Source organism: Phoenix dactylifera, chromosome 16 (assembly GCF_009389715.1).
Source record: "Phoenix dactylifera cultivar Barhee BC4 chromosome 16, palm_55x_up_171113_PBpolish2nd_filt_p, whole genome shotgun sequence".
In the NCBI taxonomy this organism is placed as follows: domain Eukaryota; kingdom Viridiplantae; phylum Streptophyta; class Magnoliopsida; order Arecales; family Arecaceae; genus Phoenix; species Phoenix dactylifera.
In genome coordinates, this window is record NC_052407.1 from 5,783,528 (window position 1) to 5,805,820 (window position 22,293).

The following is a 22,293-nucleotide window of genomic DNA, read 5'->3' on the forward strand; positions in this document are numbered from 1 at the left end:
AGTACCAAAATGCCCCTGTTTAGAAATAAAATGCAGGGGATTAAAGGTTTGAAAACTACTCTAGATTATGCCAACCATGCCCAAAAAAAAAAAACAAACAAACTCTCTGTTGTATTACCAAAATGCCTCTTCTCAAAATAAAAATATAGGAGAACTGGAGGGTTCTGGGTGGGGGCAAACTTAAAAGGCACTCGACATTATTCCACAAACGCCCCTGCTTTGAATAAAGAAATGGACTGTAGCCTGCAGGGAGAGGATTAGAGAGTTTTGTCCAGAGGCTTTGAAAGATAAATGGAATTATTTGGGTCGCCTCTTATCATTCTGAAAAAAATTTATGAACCCTCTTTATATCTATTTCTCCATATTTGCGGAGTATTTTGTTTCTTGACTTTGATGGTAATGCTCGCATGAAACTAGTGTGAGCTGCTACTGATGTACCAAAAATAAATAAATAAATGGAACCCTAGTTATGGGCTCTCTTGAGATGTTCTCGCTGTTCAGTGATATCCCAGTTTGAAGCCCCAGCAACAACAAAAAAAAGGACAGCATAAGATCCAAACATCTGTCTGGAAGTGGGCAGCATTGCATTTGGTAATTGCTTCTTATGGGGGACCAAACAAGACCAAGAGATGGACACCAAGCTGGCTGTTCTGGGTGCTGGTTTTCTGAAAGCTCTGGAAGAAACCACTCACCCTTTTGGTTGTTTTGAGTGTGTTTTGGAGCCTGTTTTGAGGCCCGAAAGGTGGCAATTCCAGCAGCAAGAGGGGGGGAGGAGGACAAGGAGTTGGAATTAAAAAGGTGAGTAGGTGTAATTTTGTTAAGCATAACTTAGTGGGATAGGTTGGATGCACATGGTAGTGGAAGGAAGGCGAGGAGGAGATGATGCCTTGGAGAGAATGTGAAGTAGGATGGATGGGCTCAGAGCCTGAGATTGTGGGATGTTTGGATGCATTCTAAAGACCAAGATATCTTTGGCATTAAGGAATCCTATCTTCATCCAATGTCTTCTTTCTTTTGCATTGTGTGGACCAAGGTGTAGTGCTTTTTGAATAATCAAATAATTAATGAAAAAAAAAGTCAGATCAATTTAAAATACCCTATAATTTGCTAGACCTAAATCTAAATCTAGCTATCTACTTTTTTAAAAAAAAAATATTTTCTTCTTTACTATGAAGCATATTGCAGAGTGATTCACAGATTATACCTCAAAGATAGAGATTATCTGAGGTGAATTTAGACTGGTTATAACATAAGAGATTTCAGGAGTTGGGAAAGCTGCTCCTATATTTTATTTTCTTTGAATCTCTGACCACTTTCACCATGGAATTTAATCCAGAAAATTACTTATGATATTAATGTACTTTGCACCATTACTTATGCTATTAATGTGTCTAAGAATTTCTACTTGACCAATTGATAGATTTGCCTATTGCATGGTATCAGCACAAAATTTGTAAAAGGAGGCCTCTAGTTTTTGGGGTCTAAGAATTTCTGTTTAACCAATTGATAGATTTGCCTATTTCATGGTATCAGCCCAAAATTTATAAAAGCAGGCCTCTAGATAATTGGTGTAAGAGATAAAATCTTTGTAGATTGTCAAATTTGGATACCAGCTTGGTCAGAATAAAGGCTTTTTCATATATTTTAGAATCAACTAGCATCCTTCATTTCTTTTTTCTTGTTATTCTATTGAACAGTGCACTGCTCGATATAGATCGAACACATCAACCTAAGATCCAGAGCAAACACCAATTGAATCAACCAACAATAATAAAAAAGATATTGGAGAGAGAAACAAATTTATTAAAAAAAATATTTAGATTTTTTAATTCTGTATATGAACCTAAGATCTACCCAGTGCTTAGCGCCCGCACAAGTCTTCACAAATGCAACAATGATAGAAGCAGTATTGTTGGTAAGAGTACATATTTGAATAAATCTAAAGAAGATTTCCTATACTTCTGTTGAGGATAAAGATATATGCTTTAATATTAGTATTAAGTGTAGGAGTACTTGTTTCCTGACGTTTTTCTTTGATAATATAGAATCACAGTCTTAACCACTTTTTCATGAAAACTCATATTATTTACAGTGCTTTCTACATGGAAAATGTATATACGTGTTGATAATTAGCTTATACACACATACACACATCAATGCTATGCGTTTGCACAGCAATACAAGCTAAAAGCAAGCTCCCGTTGCAATCACAGTCATTGCCATGTAAATAACCACATCTGACGATGTAAACTCCTAAAGCTTCTAACAAACTGTTCCGCCATTGATTTATTGCATCATTGACAGGTTTTAAGGTGTCATGTCATTAAAACTAAGAAGAAGTTTGCTTCTGGTTGCTCGAGGTTGTTGCATCTCCACCGCACTCTCCCAAAATTTAGAACTTAACAACATAATATGCAAATGTGCAAACCTTTATTGATGCAAGTGATAAATTTAGTGTTTCGAAGTAAGAGGATGCTAGTTATCATCGGTGGTGCGTACTGTTGGGTTTTCTAAATTATATATATATATATATATATATATATATATATATATATATATATATATATATATATATATATATATATATATATATATATATATATATATATATATATATATATATATATATATATATATATATATATATATATATATATATATATATATATGCGCGTATTGTTGCCGTTAAGAACTGGTTTGCCCTGCACACCAACTAGGAGAGATGCTAGATGCTAGTGGATATGGCGATCGGATGTTCGAGCCATGCAGTGTTGCAATTCAGGGTTGACGGTTGAAGTTGATGTTTCAATCCCATCTGAAACAACAAAGACAGATAAGTTTTCTTGCTGGAGTGTGTCTAACGGAGAACCCTCCGATACCTAAATCAAGATGATATGCAGAGAACAGATGAGATTCTTAATAGCTTGTCAGGGCAACTGAGCACTTACCTGAAAGGTACCTCAAAGAATAGATTGTATAGGTGAAGATGAGAGCCTGTCGCCCTAAAATCTGGCCACGTGAATCGACTATAATCGGTAGGCCTCCATACGTCCGGAGAATTAGGTGTGGGCATGTTACATGCAGGCCATGCCCTACTTGTTTGGCCGGCACGATTTCAAAAATCGTTTGAGATTTTGGCCGAACAATGACTGGTTATACAGAGTTTTCGAAATTCGAAATACTTCTAAGCATGCTACATAGCAGATTCCCTTTAGTTGACCGGCCCATCGTACGAGTCGTAGTTGATTCCAATATATATATATATATAACCACTTTGATGCGACATGAATAGAGAAGGGAAAGCAATTAAAGAAAACGACGACACGGCACTGTTATCGATCGAATGGTACCAAACAGTGCCTTCCAGACTTTTTTTTTGAATTATTTTGGAGCTTTGTTGTCGTGTTTGGGGCTATGATTCTTCCATGCATGCACCAATATTGAAGTGGACCCATTAAGGTGGTGACGTACGGTGTACTTGGAAATACTTGGATGGAAGCTGGTTACCGTATTGGACTCGTTCGTACGAGAAGGATGCAAGGGAGTAGAGGTCCGGTAGCCTTGCACCATCACAACGTGATAACAAGTTGGCTGCTCTTTATACCTGAATCATACGAGGAAATGCCATGCAAACATTCCAAAAGGGTTGTTTTGTGGTAGCTTTTGAAATAAGAAAGGATACCTATCCGTACTTTAATCATCTAAATTCAAGTTGTTCCCTTTGATTGCCAAGTAGAAGAGTGTGATTACCAAGACGAGCCCCAATTCGTGATGATTGCGGTAGCTAAATTTGTTGATGGCCGAGTTATACATACAACATACTGGAGTGGAATATTTTGTTTTCTGAGAGAGAAAATAAACATTAAGAGACTATGGCAGAAATTCTTGTAATTTAGGTTGCTGAGGATCTATGCTCTTTAAAGTGAGGAACGTGACAAGATTTACTCCTAGGGAAAGTTTGTTTTATTTCAACCACATGATTGGGGATCGTTAAGCGAATATACAATTCAGGTCTGAAGTAATGCTGAATTCCTAGAAGTTTAGGTTGCAAACAGATTGTTGCAATGAAATATGCTTGAAACATGCTCGGTTTTATATATGGATCTTGATATTGGATCTCGATCCAATACAGTAGATGGTCGAGTCGGATTGGGTCAGGTTCATGAAAATATTTTTAGACCCGGCAGATCATTCAGATCGGATTATGGCTATGTATGACCTGGACCCAATCTAAATTATTCAGGTCCAGGTCAGATTCACTTTGAGCCCACCTCTACATTTATTTACTAATGAAATTTCATGAAAAAATTTATTCTTACTTCTAAATCAAATTTAATTTTGATTGCCACAAAATTATTTGTCAACATGGTCAAAACTCCACGCAATAATATTTATCTAGAACTACAATATGCTTCAAAAGGTTAATAACCTCAAAAACTGGCCTTTCTTTATGCAACGAGATTAGTTTGAACATGTTCAGCGTCATCATTGCAACTTAGAGGCAAGAAGTTTGCAATATTGACATATTTAATGTTTGTAACTAGCAGGTTATAATGATTAAAACTCCATGCATTAATATTTATCTAGAACTGCAATATACTTCAAGAGGTTAATAACCTCAACAACTAGCCTTTCTATATGCAACGAGTATTTAATGTTTGTAACTAGTAGGTTATAATGATTATCACTGAAGGAACCGAGGAGTCATGGATTCTAGCTGCAATGTATGCAAGTACTGACTTCAAGGAAAGAAGGACGTTGTGGAATGAAGCAGCTAAATTGATCCAATAGGGACACCCCACGGTCATAGCAGGAGACTTCAATTGCATAGATCACCCGCAAGAGAAGATGGGAGGAAAAGACAATCACCAACAATAAGAAGGTCAGAGAGTTTCAGAATTTCATTATGGACAATGGCATGGTAGATCTTGGGTTCACAGGCCTCAGATTCACATGGTGCAACAACAGACAGGGTCGCGCCAGAGTTCGGAGAGGCTGGACAAAGCCTTTGCCACAGCCTCATGGGTGCAGTGTCATCTGGACTACGGTGTGAGTCATCTGCCACGGATTGTCTCAAACCATTGTCCGATTCTAGTTAGTACCTCCAACTCTCTCCATTATCGGTGTCCCTTTAGATTTGAGGAATTTTGGCTTGCTTACCCCCGGCCGAGAGAGATTGTGCAGGAGGCATGGTAGGTGCCAGTCAAGGGAGATGTGATGTACAGGGTGTCCCATAAATTGGAGCTGACAAAGCTACGACTAAGGCATTGGAACCAGAAAGAGGTGGGGAATATATTCAAGAGATTGGAGGAGGCCGAGGCTGCTATTGCGGGTTTACAGTCCAAGAGTTTCAGGATGGAGGCTTGTCGGCAAAGAGGATGGGGGAGCTCAAATCTCAGCTATCTCTATATGATTCGCTTCTCCAGCAACAAAAAACTCTTTGGAGACAGAAATTGCAGGTACAATGAATTATAGAGAAAGATCGGAACACCAGATTTGTTGATCAGTCAGCGATCATCCGATGGTAGAGGAACAGGATCATAGCCATTAGGAGGGTAGATGGGGCAGCTGACGAAGAACCCGGATACTATCAGAGGGGTATTGGAGCAATTCTTCAGATTGAGGTGGACAGAGCAGTTAGACAGTGAGAGGACACCTACCATGCCAATGCCATCGAAAACGGTGTCCGTGGAGGAAAATGAAGCCCTAATCAGGCCAGTTACCGCCGAGGAGATTTAGGAGGCTTTATGGACCCTAGCAAAGAATAAGACCTTGGGACCAGACGGCTTTTCCCTAGTTTTCTTTAGAAGATATTGGGCAATAGTGAGATAGCATGTAGTACAGGCTATCCAGCAGTTTTTCAGCATAGCAGTAATGTCGGAGGACTGGAAGAGGACCTTTGTCACCTTGATCCCGAAGAGAGCGGAGGCTACGGAGGCTGGTCACTATCGCTCGATTAGTTTATGCACTACTCTATACAAAATTACGATGAAGGTTCTGGTTGCTACACTGAGGAGCATTCTGCCAAGGATTATCAGCCCAGCGTAGAAAGCATTTGTGGGGAGACAGAGTATCACCGACAATGTGCTCATTACACAGGAGTACATGTTTGATCTCAGGAGGGCCTCAAGTCGGAAAAGCTTAATGGGGATCAAGCTAGATATGGAGAAGGCATATGACAGGATGAGCTGGAGCTTCCAAGAGGACTTGTTGGTGAGCTTTGGATTCCATGAGAGGTGGATCAGCTGAGTCATGGGGTGTGTCAGATCCTCCACCTTCGCCATTTTGGTGAATAGCACACCCTCGAGCTTTTTCGCCTCTTTTATCAGACTTTAGCAGGGGTGCCCTTTGTCTCCCCTACTCTTCATCATGTGTGCAAATGCCCTGTCTAGAGTCCTCCCTCATGCCATTGAAACCCAGGTTCTGGAGGCCTATAAATTGGGGCTAGGGTCCATCCAGGTATCACATCTTTAATTTGCAGATGATTGCTTGCTCCTCGGTTGGGCTACAAGACAAACGACGATGATCATCTGGAGGATCCTAGAGAAGTATTATGCTGCTTCAGGCCAACGGATCAACCTGGCCAAGTCAGCAATCAACTTCAGTCGGAAGATCAAGCACAAGTGAAGATATCTATCAAGCAGGTCCTGGGGGCGGGTGGTGCCTCCAGCGTGGGGATTGTTATGACATGGTGCACAGCATCAGACAGAGGTTAGAAAGCTGGCAGATGGATGCTCTCTCTATGATGGGCAGGGTGACCTTGGTGCGGACAGTCCTCAATTCGATGCCGATATACCTACTATCAAACACCATTGTGCCGATAGCACCATTGAGGTCCATGGAGCAGTTGTTCAGGAGGTTCATCTGGAGTACGAGGGGAGGAGGAGGTGGCATTCACTTGGTGGCGTTGGAGACGGTATGCCAACCAGTCAAATCAAGTGGCTTGGGAGTACATTCACTACTGGCAAGGCAAGAGGTCATGCGGTGAGACATGCCGCTAGGTATATTTTGGAGCCGGACAGCTTGTGGAGTGCCCTCATAAGAAGTAAGTATGGCTCGCACTCGGCGGTGACTGATTTTCAGGTTGGACGTCATAACTCCTTCATCTGGAAGGAGATTTGTGCCTATGCACCGACGGTGTTACTCGCGATCAGATGGACGATTGGTGACGGACGATCCATTGATATGATGGAGGATGCCTAGGTGACTGAGCATCCATTGAGGCGGATGCTGACGATGGTGGACTCGGCAAGATTGTCAGGGTGTAGGGTTAGTGAGATGATTACTCCTAGTATGAGCAGTTGGAATGAGGCACTGATCCGGGACGTCTTCGAGGAGTAGCTAGCTAAAAGGGTCCTAGAGCTTCCGATCCTGACTGGGGAGGGGGTGGACATGCTGGTATGGACTCCGACAAGGAGGATGAGGGTGCATGCTAGGGATCTACAGGCAGTGATGGAAAGGGAGACTACTCAACAAATAGAGGGCAGGTGGATCTGACAGCAGTGCATCCATCCTTGAGTGGCTTTATTCATCTAGAAGGTGGCTTGGAGATGCCTTTCGACCCGCAGTGTACTGGCTAGGAGGGGTGTTAGGACGACTCCAATGTGTGAGGATTGCCCTGACGAGGAGAAAACCATTAGTCATGCTCTTCTTTGCTGCCTTCGGGCGACACAGGTGTGGAGGAGCACGGCAATATCTCTACCGCAAGGTCGGGGATCGGCGGAGGATTTACTACATCATCTGCAGGCATCCATGCGGAGACCGGGGACAGTGGAGTGGGGTGCCACCTGTGCTTACTTGGCTTATCATATTTGGTTAGACAGGCATGCCAAAATCTTCAAGAGGAGGAGGTCACCTCTACGAGCTGTGCTGGATAGACCTATCCGTCTACGGTCGACATCATCGATACTACCAGGGCGACTTTACCTGGGGGGATTAGGGACACCTGAGGTTCCCATATCGCTATCACAGCACCCAAAGTCACTCTTGTCACTTGGGAACCTCCACCCCCTGGTCATCTCAAGGTGAACTTCGATGGTAGTGTACAAGCAGGAGGAGATAAAAGAGGGACGGAGTTCGTGATCTAAGATCACAATTCTCGCCTAATTGCTGCGGGAGGGCGGCGCATCTGTGGCACGACAGTCATAGGAGCGGAGCTCAAGACGGCATGGAAAGGCATCACCTATGCGAGGACTGTTCTAGGGGCTAGTGAGATCACCCTGGAAGGAGACTCTGCTATGGCGATCAACTGGATCCGGGATGTGCGACAGGTCGATGGTCATCCTCGACTTAGCGATATACAGTGGATGGTGCGAGATTGTGACTCCTTTCAAGCTACTCATGTATACCAGGAGACGAACAGGGCGGCTGATTGGGTGGCCTCCTTTGCTGCCCATCACTCTGAAGAGGTCTCATGGACATGGGCTGATGTTGTATCCCTTTTTTAGGCCACATATTGTATCTCGACTCAGTTGATTGTACTCACGCCAGATTAACGTGAGCGGTCATTTTATCTAAAATAACATCTTTATCTTAACAAAAAAAAAAGAGAGAGAGAGAAACCAAGTTGGGTCAGGTTGGATCAAAATCTATAAAATCCACGTCCGATCCGAAATATGGAATTGGTCTAATATTTGTACCTAATCTGAACTTATAGGCCTTCAAGAATGGGTTAAGTCAAGTCTAAATGAATCGGGTCAGCACAAGTCACAAGTCAACTCGACCTCTCTGTAGCCTCAGTCGATGTAGGCTCCCGCAAGTTTATCTATTCATTCATTAGCCTTGATGAGCAACATGTCCCTCAAACTTTATCCTTCTTTCATTATATTCGAGGAACCTATGTCTCATATGCAAACGACCATAGAAATAGTTATCATGCCTCCGACATAAACTATCATAGAAATAGTTATGAGTGGCCCGTTGCTATTCTAGATGCACCAAAACCTCACCCTTTTTTAGGTATACATCTCACGCAGTAAATGCTTCCCTCTGTACTGCACTCAACAAGCACTCTAGGGACTCGGCAATTTTGAAACTTTGGTCTGATGGCATTCATGTGACCATTTCAAAATAGAAATGTTTCTGAAAGATGAGGATGAGAAGAGTATTACTGGAGCCGGACTGGTACAACTCCATGGCATGCCAATATTTATGTAGCAAACTGAGAAGGACCGATGGTCCCGGATAGTCCCAGATTAGCGGAGGGAAATTCGTCGAACAGTTGTTAGCAAGAGGGCGCATGATTGGCCCGTTGTACCAGCCCTCGGTTGGCAGCAGCCGACCGACGCTGGCGCTCCGTGACCCCTCGGTTCACGGGCCCATCCACGGCACGCCCGTGCCGTGCCGCGCCGCGCTGTTTTAGCCTCGACCGTCGCTGCATCTCGTGCCACGCGCGCGTGGCGCCCGTTCTCATGGGCACCACGAGGGACGGCAATGATGCTTGGGGTTGCAACCTTTGGATCTTTCCCTCTTATTTCTTCTTGGAGTCTGGAGGGGATTTATTAGACTTCGCAGTGTGCAACTTTCGTGCTTGTATGAGTATGTCTGTTCCCCACTGTGAATGTCCATTTCTATGCCTGGGACATGGGTTTGTCCTCATAATAATTGTTCGTGGACCCGAAGAGGGAAAGGAAAGGATAAATCAATGAATGCTGATTTCTCTTATACATGTTATACCTTGCGGTAGCATATGGAGCTATATATATATATATATATATATATATATATATGAGACCAAACATGTACATATTCTTCTTTCTTGTTTGTATAGGAATTACAACGGCTTGCTTCTTTTTTTTTTTTTTGGTAAACCGACATCTCACTGTACAGTGCGAGTATGCCCTGAAAAATCAAAATACAAAACACAAGCTAAGCCCTGCAGAATAGGGATAGTGTCATTCCATAAAAAGGCCCCGGTGTGATGTGCTGCAAAGGAAGTGACCCAGTCAGCCGCACTGTTTACCTTTCGAAATACATGTGTGACTCAAAATGAGTCGAAACCCTTCAAAAGGTGACATACATCCCAAACTAATGGATGTAGATCTGACCTAGTATATTCACTCCTGATCTAATCAACCATTGTAGCCGAATTGCTCTCCAAGAGTATCCGCCGAGCTCCCAAAGATGAACCTCATGACATCAACATGGAGTCTAAGCTTTTTTTTTAATTTTAGCAATACAATAATAATGTGTCATCCATATGCTTTCAATCCTTGGTCTTCTCCAAGAGTGAGCCTTTGGGAGTGGATGCCAACCGACCAAGCTAACAATTGTCGGCTATCAAGCACTTACCTATACAATATACTTAAAAAATATCTTCTCTTATTAGCTGGATTCGTTTAAAGTGTTACGTCTTCGATCTAGCTTTAACTATATTTTTTACTTCCTAATTGTTATAAAAGTTAATCCTAGTTTTACAGTGACTATTTCCATATCTCATCAGTTTGTCACATTGGCATATCTTTTCTGAACTATTGTACGAGTTCTTTAGCCTTCAAGCTTTATATCAGGCACCTATCAAAGTGAAGGGAACTCTTATAGCCCTTGACAGCAACAGCTTTGCGATATTTTCGCCAGTTCCATTTCTCACGTCCACAGTTGCTCTTATTTAAAGTTCTGTCACTCTAAAGAAGATTTGCTCCACTACAGCCGCCCATAAGATAGGCTGTGGCCGAAGATTGGAGGTGAGAAAATGGAGTCCGGGTGCAAATTGCATCGAATTCTCAAAGATCTTAGGGCTACGGACCAATATATGGAATTTGATCTGGTGTAGTGCCAGGGCTAGTTGAATCCACTTATTCGGGTCAACATGGGCTTAACCAGGCTTTTCCGAATGTTCTATGCAAAGAAATGGAACAAAGTTATTACTCTCACAAAATAGAATTCCAACTTATCTTAGGTTTTCTTCATGAAAAAAGTGAGAAATAGGAAAACCTAATCCAAATTTTGCTATTCTAGACATGAAAATGAAGTTGAAGTTGATTTTACCCATAAAAAAAGGAAAAAGAAAAAAAAAACTTGAAGTTGTATGCTGGACTGTATGGTATGCATAGAAAATCAAAGTATGGTGCACCTAGAAATTGCTATTTGTGATATCAAATAATAACTCAAAATTAAAAACTTAATATAAAATCTTTTTTGTAAAACCATTTGGTAGTAAACTTGTCTAGATTGAGGCGTGTGATGCACACAGCCTACATTCACCTCCTACGTGCAGGCATGCGATAATCTTGTCTTTATGGTACAACAACTCAGCTCAACCCAATTCTCCTTTAAGTAAGCATGATTACTGGGGAGATTTGGCCTAAATGACTTCTTTAGATGCCCAAAAAAGAAAATGATAGAAAGCAGAAAATTGAAAATGAAGAACTTTGTAAGTAGAAGAAACTTTTGAGCGGATATAAAGCACTAGTAAATGAGAGAGAGATCGAGAATTGTGTTTGATTGATCTCGGATGCTGCATCCAAAGTTTATTTTATGGACTCTATTTAGTAACCGATAGGATGTTACGTTTCCGAGGTATGCTATCCTATTCGGAAACCAACGTTCTTTTCTGAAGAGTCGCAACTCTTCTGAAAAAAGCCTCTAAAAAACCAAGTATTTTAAACTATTGAAAACAACTAAACTTTAGGAGATAAAGTTGGATTATTTTTAAAAATTAAATCTTTTTATAAATTTAAAAATCCAACAATTCTCTACAAAAGATTTAAATTTAGAAAAAAATAAGTAAAAAATAATATATAAGCAACTTATACTGTGCAATAGGTGAGATGTCCTGTGAACTTGAACCTCACTTAGTGTTGATACTATCTATCTAAAGTAATCATACTGGATTAGACCTTAAACTAAGTCAGTTATCTCAAATTTATCACACGTATAGTACAAATCAATTGGATATTTATGCAATGAGTGTCTTAAAAAAAAATATTTTAAACTATTGAAACCAAGTAAAATTTAGAAGATAAGGTTGGTTATTTTTTTAAAAAATAAATCTTTTTATAAATTTAAAACTCCAATGGTATGCAGAAGCTAACAGTATAAAGTTGGGATTCAAATATTGTTCTGGAACTTCGTAATACAAACTAAAGAATAATTAACCTAGCATATGCCATACTAGACTATATTGTGTCATGTAATTTATATGGCACCGATCAACAGAAATCCATTGTCGTCTAGTCCGGTTAGGATACCTGGCTTTCACCCAGGCGACCCGGGTTCAAATCCCGGCAATGGAATTTTGTTCGTGCACTTTTTTTTTCTTGCTTTCATGTTGTTTCCTGGGTCGTGGCTTCTCCAACTTGTAACGTCGAGCGTAGGTCTCTGTTTTGCCTGATGAGCGTGGAAAAAGGGCAAAACGAACACCTGTAAAAATGTCTACTGAAATTGCTCGTTTGATTCGACTCAAAGAACACATGCTGATGCTGCTAAAATTTCTGTAATTAAGGAAGTCAGCAATAGCCTTTGTGTTGTAGCTTCAATTTCAAATTCTCCATTAAAAGAAAAACATACATAACTCTTTACCAAGAAAAGGGGGAAAATAAGTATCACCAATATTCACCAATATTCTCAGATGAACAAATTACCATGTATTCATTTTTTTAACAGGATTTGATTCTCCTTGGTTGATCCCTTAATTTATTAATTTTCAACAATTCAGCAGATGAAGAATAGGAAGCATATCATTAAGGATCATTTCAGATAATCAAGCTTATCCAGAATATCTTATCCAGAATATTATAAGGGCTTGAAATAAGATATATCTAAGTTTGAAATATCCAAACGCCTGGGACCAAAATTCATTATCAAAAAGTCTGCAATTTTAGACTGTATTTCAGTTTTTGGCACTCTTTTTTCATTTGGTTTTCAATGTTGTATCCATCTAAATATTAAAAGATGGGCATTAACAGCTCCATGCACAGCCCCACAGAACATTACCAAACCAGCATCTCATGAAAATTTCACAAAATGATGGTGTGAATGAACTCAATGAAGCATGCTTGGCAAAACCCTCAGAAAACAAGGTGATTCTACATTTTGGATATGGATATTTTTGATCAGAAACCTACAACTATTATTATCACAATACACATACAATGTTAGATATTATTTGTTCGAGCACCTTCTACAAAATTGAAGGAATTACACGGTGGTCTAATGCTTCTCTTCCTTGGGAACATCTTTCTTCAGAACCTGTGAATCCAATTCTTTTGGTGCTGACCTGTGAAAAAGAAGGGCAGTTTAAGACAACGTAATAAATATCTGTTAAAACTTAGCACCTACATTACATATATGATATGTTCTAACTTGTCTAGAAGTGCAAGAAAACTGTGCCCTCACAAATGAACATTGAAATCCAAAAGCACAAAAGACATTATCAGACTTGAAACAAAGATAAAGGTACTTCCCCGGGAACTATGCTAGGTTCTTCTGAGAACAAGACCACATCAAGAGAACAATAGAAATAGGAAATGCATTTACCTTCAATTGTAGAAGATATTCACCACATACCTCAGCGTATCATCTGAACTTGATTGAAGGAAGGTAACTACTGCTAACTTTCCATCCTAACCATATCATCCAATATCAGACAACAAAAAAGCCATAACACTAAGCTATACTACATGCAATGGCGGGTTCCTACAAATTCTGCAGTTTAAAGTTCTGCTGGCTAAAACTGATAAGACAGTGTGTGGCTTCAACATCATCATTCCCCGCATCAAAAGCATGCAACTAAAAACCTGATTTCCCAAATGAAGAAAAAGTCGCCAGAAATTTCAGACACTCAGCCATGAGAACGGTGTCATATATCGTAGAGCTCCCCAAGTGTAACAAAGTACACAGGCAAAAGTTTTAAAATCCTATCAGTTGTGGCTCCAATAATGTATTTGGAACTTTGACACAAACATGATTTCTGTTTTGAATTTAGAAAGGACAGCGAAGTGTGTAAATAACCATTCTAACACCTTGAGAGTGATTCAATAATAAGCCTTAACAAGTCGGTGCAACTAAATGATCTGTCTCGTATATTAACTTTATGCTGGTCCCCATATAATGAATAAAGCAAATATCAAACATGCTGACAGATGTCAAATGTCATTTTATAATAAGAGTTTCTCCTGCAGAAGCTACTGATGTTACCTAAGAACATAGACCACTTTTAGGCTCTTCAACCACCTAAGCATGTTCTAACATGTCTAAGCATCTGAACAGAGAAGCAAGAATGTGAAATGCTTAAAATGACCAATACCATAAACAAGAAGCCTTCTCCCAACAATTTGAGGGAGGCTGTATACATCCTACTTCACCATTCCTTCAATCAACGGGTTACATCCTTTTCTAGTACATGTCTTCCATATTTTCCCTTGCATCCACTAGAATCTTGTGAAAATGTTATGTACCTGGCTAAGGCCCAAGCCAAATACACCCCTAACACCTAGGCATTTTTGGTGTATTGGTTGAGTGCTGCCTGCAGAAAGGACTACCTACTGACCAGAGTGTAGCCGCTATAGAGAAAGGGCTATTTGATTGTCCTAGAGTGAAAGCCACCACATGGATAGGTTAACTAGATCAGAGCGACAGCCACCAAAGAACGGGCTGTCAAGGATGTTGGTTGTGAAGTGTGGTGATTTGTTGAGTACCTGGTTAAAAATATAAACCTAATGCATTACTAACACCTAGGCATTTTTGGTATATTAGTTAGGGCCATAAAATATGTTTTTATAGAAGCCCCAAAAACACAAGTACTTATGTTGACATGCATTTCAATTTCCCAAAAAAGTTATCAGCAAGTATGCCCTGGAGTGGATTGGAAGCACCAGAAATATCTATTGAACACATAACTGATTACTTGAGAAGGCTCCCTAGGCAGGCTTGATGTTTTTGTTTACTTTTAGTTGGCAAAATGAAATATTTTACAGGGCGAAAAGACAAGAAGCAGCTAACTAGCGGACCAACCTCGTGTGCCCAGATGCCAACCAGAATGACCAAATAACATACTCTCATGGAAGAGTAATAGGCAAAGTTATAGGTCTTTCCTGGAACAAATAAAGTCATCTTACACAACATTATATTACCTATCCTTTCATAGAATCTCGATATACATATCTAATTGGAATCTATTACCTACATAATTTCGTTTCAGCAAGAAAAGACCAATTACCTATACCAAGAACGGTTAAAAAAATGAGAACAGAAAGGAACCCCACTTGACAGAGTTGTCAATCCATGTTTATTTGAGAATTCATACAGCCATGTGACTTTTCCAATAAGATGATGTCAAGCAATATTGCCAATCATTGCGTAACATTCCAACTTTTGGCTACCATTCTCTAGCATTCAAATTGTTATCAAAGTACGCACTGGATGCTGTTTTCTTACGAAATTATGTGTCGTTCCAGCATGTAAGATATCATATGCTGTCTAAATCATCTTGCTAGCTAGCATAGAGGATTTATAAATGTTCAAGTCTTTAGCTTGAAGTGGAACTCTTGGTACAGACTAGTAACAAGAAGATCATGGAGGAACATATTACCTAAGCCGTCACTTTCTTGAAACCACTGAACAAACTACAGAGTCTCAAGGGCATGGAAGACATCAAGCCATAGCACAATGTACATTGGATCTAAGATTTCGTGAAAAGATTAGAACTTGATTATAATCCTTATTAATTTGATATATGAATTGATAGGGCTCGCTCAGCTATTCCATGCACAACCAAAGTATAATGTCATTGTGTCAAGGAACAATCAACTGCTTCAGCAATGCCCTCAATCCAATGGTAGAAACTTCTCCTAATCTAGTTCTATTCAATGCCATCTTAATTCAACAGTACTTCGAATCTATATATCAAATTTTCCCCACATCATCACACACAAAATTGACATCTAGGCAAAGTATATCCATTTTCTAGCCATCATGGCATACAACTTGTAATTATTTCCAAAGATTGTAAACCGATACTTCTAACTCTGTCTGGAATGGAATGTAATTCTTATTTTGGAGTAAAGCTAGAAAATCAATTCTTAGATTCTTTGTGATGACAACTATATGACTATGCTCCTTGTCCCTTCATTCTTACAAATGTGATAGGTGTTGCCAAGAATGGGCCTTTACTGCTTGGTGACTCAATGACACATTGTGCCCTTAATTTAGTCTTTCCAGTGGCAGTGTGAATAAAATCACTTTCACCTTTTCTCTATGACTACCCATTATTCCTTTGTTGACCTTATCTTCACTGTACTCACATGTAGCTTGACTATTTGGCATTGGGTAATTTGATAGTTTTCAATCTTCAAAGCAGTGGCCCAATTTTTAATTCTATGATTTAATCATTCAAACAGCTCTATTTCGCAAAACTTATATGAGCATCTCACATCATTTTGTGCCATATGTTTTTTAAAGAAGTCTGTGCAACTGTGTAATGACAGCTTGAATATTCAAACTAAGCTTTAATATCAACAAACTAAGTTCCAATATAAATAGTGGATGCACAGATAAATAAAGGAGCTTGGTAGGGTTTGTGTCAAAAACTAATAATGATTGAATTAGAGGCACACTCAAAGAGGAAATAAGTCAGAATTTCAGTGCCAAGGAGTTACTGCTGCTGTACAGAACTTTGTTATGATGAGTTTGCAGGTTTTCAAAGAAATAATAAGAAAGAACAATGATGAGATGATGACCATATGGTTATTCTCTTTTTATTGTAACTTAACTCTCCTACCAAGTATATACTAATTGATGTTTTGAGATAGAAAAATTATATTATATTTTATGTCACTATCAGAACTTAATCAACATGGAGGCACGTAAGCACATCAACTAGCATATGTTAGTGCCTGAGTATGGCATTTAAGTCACTCTTTTCTTTCTTACTCTTGACAAATAGTTGAGGCAGCTTGGGATTAAGGCTGCAAATGGGTCGGGTCGACCCGTGACCCGACCCGACCCGACCCGCGTAGACCCGACCCGACCCGAATTTTAGGACCCGCGGGTCCGGGTCGGGTCCTAAAATTGGACCCGAATCATTTTCTGGGTCGGGTCTGGGTTTACCCAACGGACCCGACCCGACCCGAATGGACCCGAAAAGAGAGAGAGAGGAAAAGCAAAAGAAAGTCTTTTCTTTTTCTTTTTCTTTTTTTTTTAGCGTGGGTTGTGGTACTGTTGGTCAGTGTGGGAGGATAGCAAGTTAGCAACAAGCATAGGTTCACAGAATCCAAAGGAACGTCGGCCCATCAGGATTCTCTCTCGATCTATTACACTGTTGAGACCTCTGGTGTCTCGGTAGCTGCCTTTTTTTTTTTCCTTCTGTTTTTTGGTTTTTGTTTCTTTTAACTTTTGAAGGGAGAAAGTGAGGGAACACTGCAACTGAATATGGGTCATGTGCTAGTTTTCTGTAATGGAATTGGATTTTGGAAGAAGGTCTGGGTTTTTTTTTGTCCTCGTGAGAGGGGAGCTGGGAGACACCGAGTTCCGTCCAATCAGTCATATAGATAAAAAATAGTGTGTCATGGGTCATCTGTTCTGACTAGAGCTCAATTGCAAAGTCTTTCAAGTCATGGGTCGCCCAGCACCTCATAATTATGATATGACCAAATTAGATTTGCCCAAATTTTTTCCCAAAAGCACAAAAAAATTGGACCCGATCGGACCCGGACCCGACCCGAATCAGACCCGGACCCGACCCGAACCCGACTCGGACCCGACCCGACCCAACCCGATCTTCAACCGGGTCGGGTCCGGGTCCAAAATTGGGACCCGAACAAAAAACCGGGTCGGATCGGGGTCACCTAGGACCCGACCCGACCCGACCCATTTGCACCCCTAGGATTTACTGTGGGCCGCAGTGATAGGGTTGGGTGCCTTGGATATGCCTTAAATAAGCAGTTTGGTTTTCATTGGGCCACTCTTGACCAACTGTTTGACCTATGAAGGAGAGGATTGTGATGAAGGCCCAATATTATAGTTTGCCCATGAAGGCGTAAAATCTGCTTGCAAGCAAAACCATTCTCTTATTTTCAATATGTTCAGACAGGACACAAATACAAGGAGATTTTGTCTATGTTAAAATTCTATTGCAAGTGTAGTAATTTTGTTGGCACTGTGTTCATAAGTAGGGATGATTAATGCTGCATGAGATGTGGAGCATAACCTGAAACCCCTCCCTCAGTGAATCACCATGACCTGATATACCAGCAAATAAGGGAAGTGGTTTACTTCTGGGCATTGTGATTCATAAAGACTGTTTGTTGATACTCCACTTCTCATGTGGCATGTATCACTTTACCTGCAAACAGCAAGGTAAACCACTTCTCTCAATCTCTTCAAAGAAAGGAAAAATAAAATGAAAATGAAGAGCCCAGAAGAATACCACACCAGAAAAAACAATACTATACATCCACAAATCATAACTTTCATTCTTTATTCTAATTAACTATAACAAAGTTAAAGATAAATGAAAGATGGTAAATCAAACAACTACATCGACAGACTTTTGAAAAGAGAAAACAACCATAACCATAAGAGCAATCAGGATAGGAAACTAAAAAATATAACAAACTAGCTATCCCAAAGATTCATGGTCCTTTCATGTATCAAATTTTCAACAAAACAAAAACTTCAAAATTATTTAAATGTCATTTTGTCAGGTCAACTTCCATGATATTTAATCTTTTTTACATACAAAACAAGATGGAACAACGGTAATCAGGAGTGTAAGATCTGGCTGTGATCAATAAAATAAAATAAGCAATGGCCTTAATGCATAGCCCTTGATAGTAAACAAGGACGTACAAAACCAAACCAAATTGATGAAAACATTTGTCAATTATAGTTCCATTATAACACATAATCAGAAATCTACTCACTTTTAACTCTATGAAAAACAAAGATGGATAAGAAAAAAGCCTAAGGGCCTGTTTGACACCATTGCTGGTTTTGTATTTTGGTTTCTCCATGAATTAGTGAAATCCCAGATGAGATTGACGTAGGAGACATTCGCAGGAAATTCTACTATTTCTACCATTTATTTTGGCTCTTTCTTGAAAACAAACAATTTTTGCTTCCAAAGCTTCCAAAGATTTTTCACTCCAACAATTCGACAAAACAAGAAGATTTTCGTCATAAGGCGGTACAGGATGTCCAGTCTAGTATATTTCTGAAGCAAAAGCAATGCCAAATGGGCCTAACATAATTCTTATATGCCCATAATTTCGTATAAATTATTACTCACCAACCAAAGATAATCAGCATTTCAGTTGCTCAAGATAGCGCAGCACTCGCAGTTTGAGAAGACTGAATTACTTACCTCCAGAAAGCTAAAGACTAAACCAATTCCACAGATATTCTAAAAATAAATAAATTTTAGCTGACCCATAAAACATTTGTGACAATAACTAAAACAGATTACTGTAGTAAATATCGCGAAACCAGTCAAAATCCATCTAAATGACATAAGAAATTGTCGCAATCAATTTATATTGAATCAAATTTAAGTTTTGATTCATTTGCTTAGCTAAAATCTCAGAGCGAAATCCAAACATTCTCAGCTAGGATTTGAATTCAGAAAAGAGAAAGAAGGGTTTTACTTGGCGGCGAAGGTGGAGTCCTCTTCGAGCCACTGGCGGATTTGACGGACGTTGCGGCGGAAGATGGCGGCGGACTGCTTGACGTCGCTGCGGAAGAGGAGGACGGCGGCGCTCCCACCGACCACCGTCAGGATGAAGTTGGTCATTGCCATCTTCTCGGGGCCAAAAAAAATCCCTAGAAAAAAACCTAGCGAGTTGGCGCTCTCGAAGCCGTCTCTTCTTGTGGAGCGAAGAGGATCTAAAAGACGAGAAATGAAACGAGAACGGAGGTCGGAGCCTGGTGCAGAGCTGGGAGGGCGTCGGGCAGACCAGATCGGATCCTCGACCGACCCGATTCGGACCCGACCCGTACCCGAAGTCCAGACCGGAGGCACGTCACACCGTGGCACGCACCTACAAGTTGCCAGATGGGTTTGTGGTTGTATCCTTCATGCGAAAGATGGATTCATCTTCCTTCGCGCCCATCAGCGGTTGGATCACACATCGCACAGATCTCAACGCGCTCCGAACAGCATATCCTGGTGCACAGCTCGCAAAGCGAGCCATGGATAATCAAATGGTGGATAGGCACGAATCCTCCCATCGCTCAAGTGAATGAAATAAAAATAAAAAATAAATTAAAAGGACTTTGGGTTCGTTTCATTAGGATAATCGGATGATTCCTAAGAATTATTTGTATAATTATAGAAGAAAATAAATTTTATCATTTTTAGTTGGTGTAAAAATTATTCTAAAAACTAGCATTGAAAGAAAATTATTATATTAGACTTAGAGTAATCTTATAAGAGAATATTACTAAATTTCTAATAATATTTTTGATTAAGCAATTTAAATAATAATATTTTTTTCTTAACCTATTGGTTGGCCATATATGACTCGCTTACATAAATATTGCCAATAGTAGCTATTACAAATATTAAAATATATTTACATGGGTTAATAAATATTTTAAAATTAGTAATTAAGCCATATATTAATAAATATTGCCTCCATCACTAGGCTGGGGCGACAACTAGAAAGAAAGGAGGGCGGGCGAGGCGCATGGGTGCGGGGTCTGACGGGTACCCACGGTGGAGTTGGCCCATGAGGGGGGGGGGGGGGGGGGGGCGGAAGGTAAAGGGGAATGGTTAAAGGGGAAAGCAAAGAGGGGCGGTTGGGATCACAATCTGGAGATGAGGGTTTCGACGCCGAAACCCTTGGGGAGCCAAAAGAGAGAGAGAGAGGGGTCGCGGCGCTCGTGGGAGGTAGGTCGAAGTAGGGAGAAGAAGTGATGGGGCGGTTCTGTGGTGCGGTGGTGGGAGGTGAAGTGGGTGGGAGAGAGATTTTGAGGGGGAGGGGGGAAGAGTTAAGGGTGGCGAGCGAGGGGAAGAAGGCGGAGGCGATGGCCTCGGCGCCGCTCACGGGAGACGACGACGGGCAGCAGTAAAGGCGAAGGCGGCGATGTGTGGAGCGGCGAGGGCGGAGCGGCGACAAAAGCGGAGCTTCGGCCGGCGACGCGGAGAAGGTGCAGTGGCTAAGGCAGCAAGGCGGAGGCGGCGCTGCGGTGGAGGCTCGGGAAGGAAGGTGACCAGTTTTCTCTCTCTCTCTCTCTCTCTCTCTCTCTCTCTCTCTTTTTGAACTCGGATCCGATAGGGTTCGGGTTAACGGCATGACCGGCTTCGTTAACCCATTTCGCGCCCGATACGGATTTTTTAATCAAAACCAAAAGGATTCGGGTTAACGGGCTCGACCCGACCCGAAAACCCGTCACGTGCCTGTTATGGTCCATCTTCATGGGTTTTGTAGGTTGTTGCGCCGGCTTCCGCGGCGATCGGCGCATAGGGTGCGGCGGCAGTTGAAGGTGATGGAGCGTGGAGCGTGGCGATGGAGCGGCGACGATGCGTGGAGCGCAGAATCGTCCGGCGAAGAGCCGCGGGTGGCAATGAGATGGCTGCTGCCAAGGGAGGCGACGGAGTGGCACCGGTGGACGATCGCGGTGAGGAATCCAGGAATGACGAGGAGGAGAAGGCAGCGGCGGGGATGGGGTGGGTTTTCCCCTTCTTTTCCTCGGGAGCCATCGGAAGAAAGCAGGCATCGCGAAGGAAATGTCGACAGGATGAAAGAAATGGCCGGCGACGAGGTGGGTTTTCTCCTTCTTTTCCTCGGGAGCCGCCGGAAGAAAGCAGGCTTCGCGGAGGAGCGCGCGTCCTTTCCTCCTCTCCTGCGTACGATCGCTGGTTGTCTCGAGGGGAGGGGGGGGGGGGCAAGATTTTCCTTTTCGTGTACCGCCGGAGGAGAGGAAGACCCTGGGGTTTGGGTTTTTGTTTGGAAGAGAGAACGGGGAATCGCTCCTCAGTCGGGGATGAGCCGTCCCAAACCTTTTCAACCTGCGCCCCCACATTTAGAGCAGTGTCCACGGAAGCCCGGAAAATTCTATTGCCATGCTCTATACCAAAATTGATGCAGAACAGCGAAAAAAAAAAGAGAGGGATTGAAAAAAAAAAAAGAAAGAAGAGGAGAGAAAGATTGGAGGGAGAGAACTAGGGTTCACACCTAGTTCTAGCTCTAGGCTTCATGCCAATACTAAAGAAGAGAATCATAAATCTTTATTCATCATAACATAAGTGCATGAAACCATATATAGAGGCCACAAATTAGCAAAAAGATCCCTATAAAGAAAATAATCCTATAAAAGCCCTAAAATGACAAAATGCAAACAAGCCCAATCAACATA

General features: G+C 41.2%; 1 long non-coding RNA gene and 1 other non-coding gene across 2 annotated transcripts; one reads left to right on the forward strand and one right to left on the reverse strand.

Moving 5' to 3' along the window:
• The first annotated feature begins 12,159 nt into the window (after positions 1 to 12,159).
• TRNAE-UUC lies at positions 12,160 to 12,233 on the forward strand. The gene has a single exon. It is a non-coding gene; the product is annotated as a tRNA-Glu (tRNA).
• Positions 12,234 to 12,964: 731 nt separating this feature from the next.
• Positions 12,965 to 18,280, reverse strand: LOC103720786. The gene is made up of 2 exons (XR_003388231.2): positions 18,146 to 18,280; positions 12,965 to 13,216 (listed from the first exon to the last, which is right to left on the reverse strand). It is a non-coding gene; the product is annotated as an uncharacterized LOC103720786 (long non-coding RNA).
• Positions 18,281 to 22,293: the final 4,013 nt, after the last annotated feature.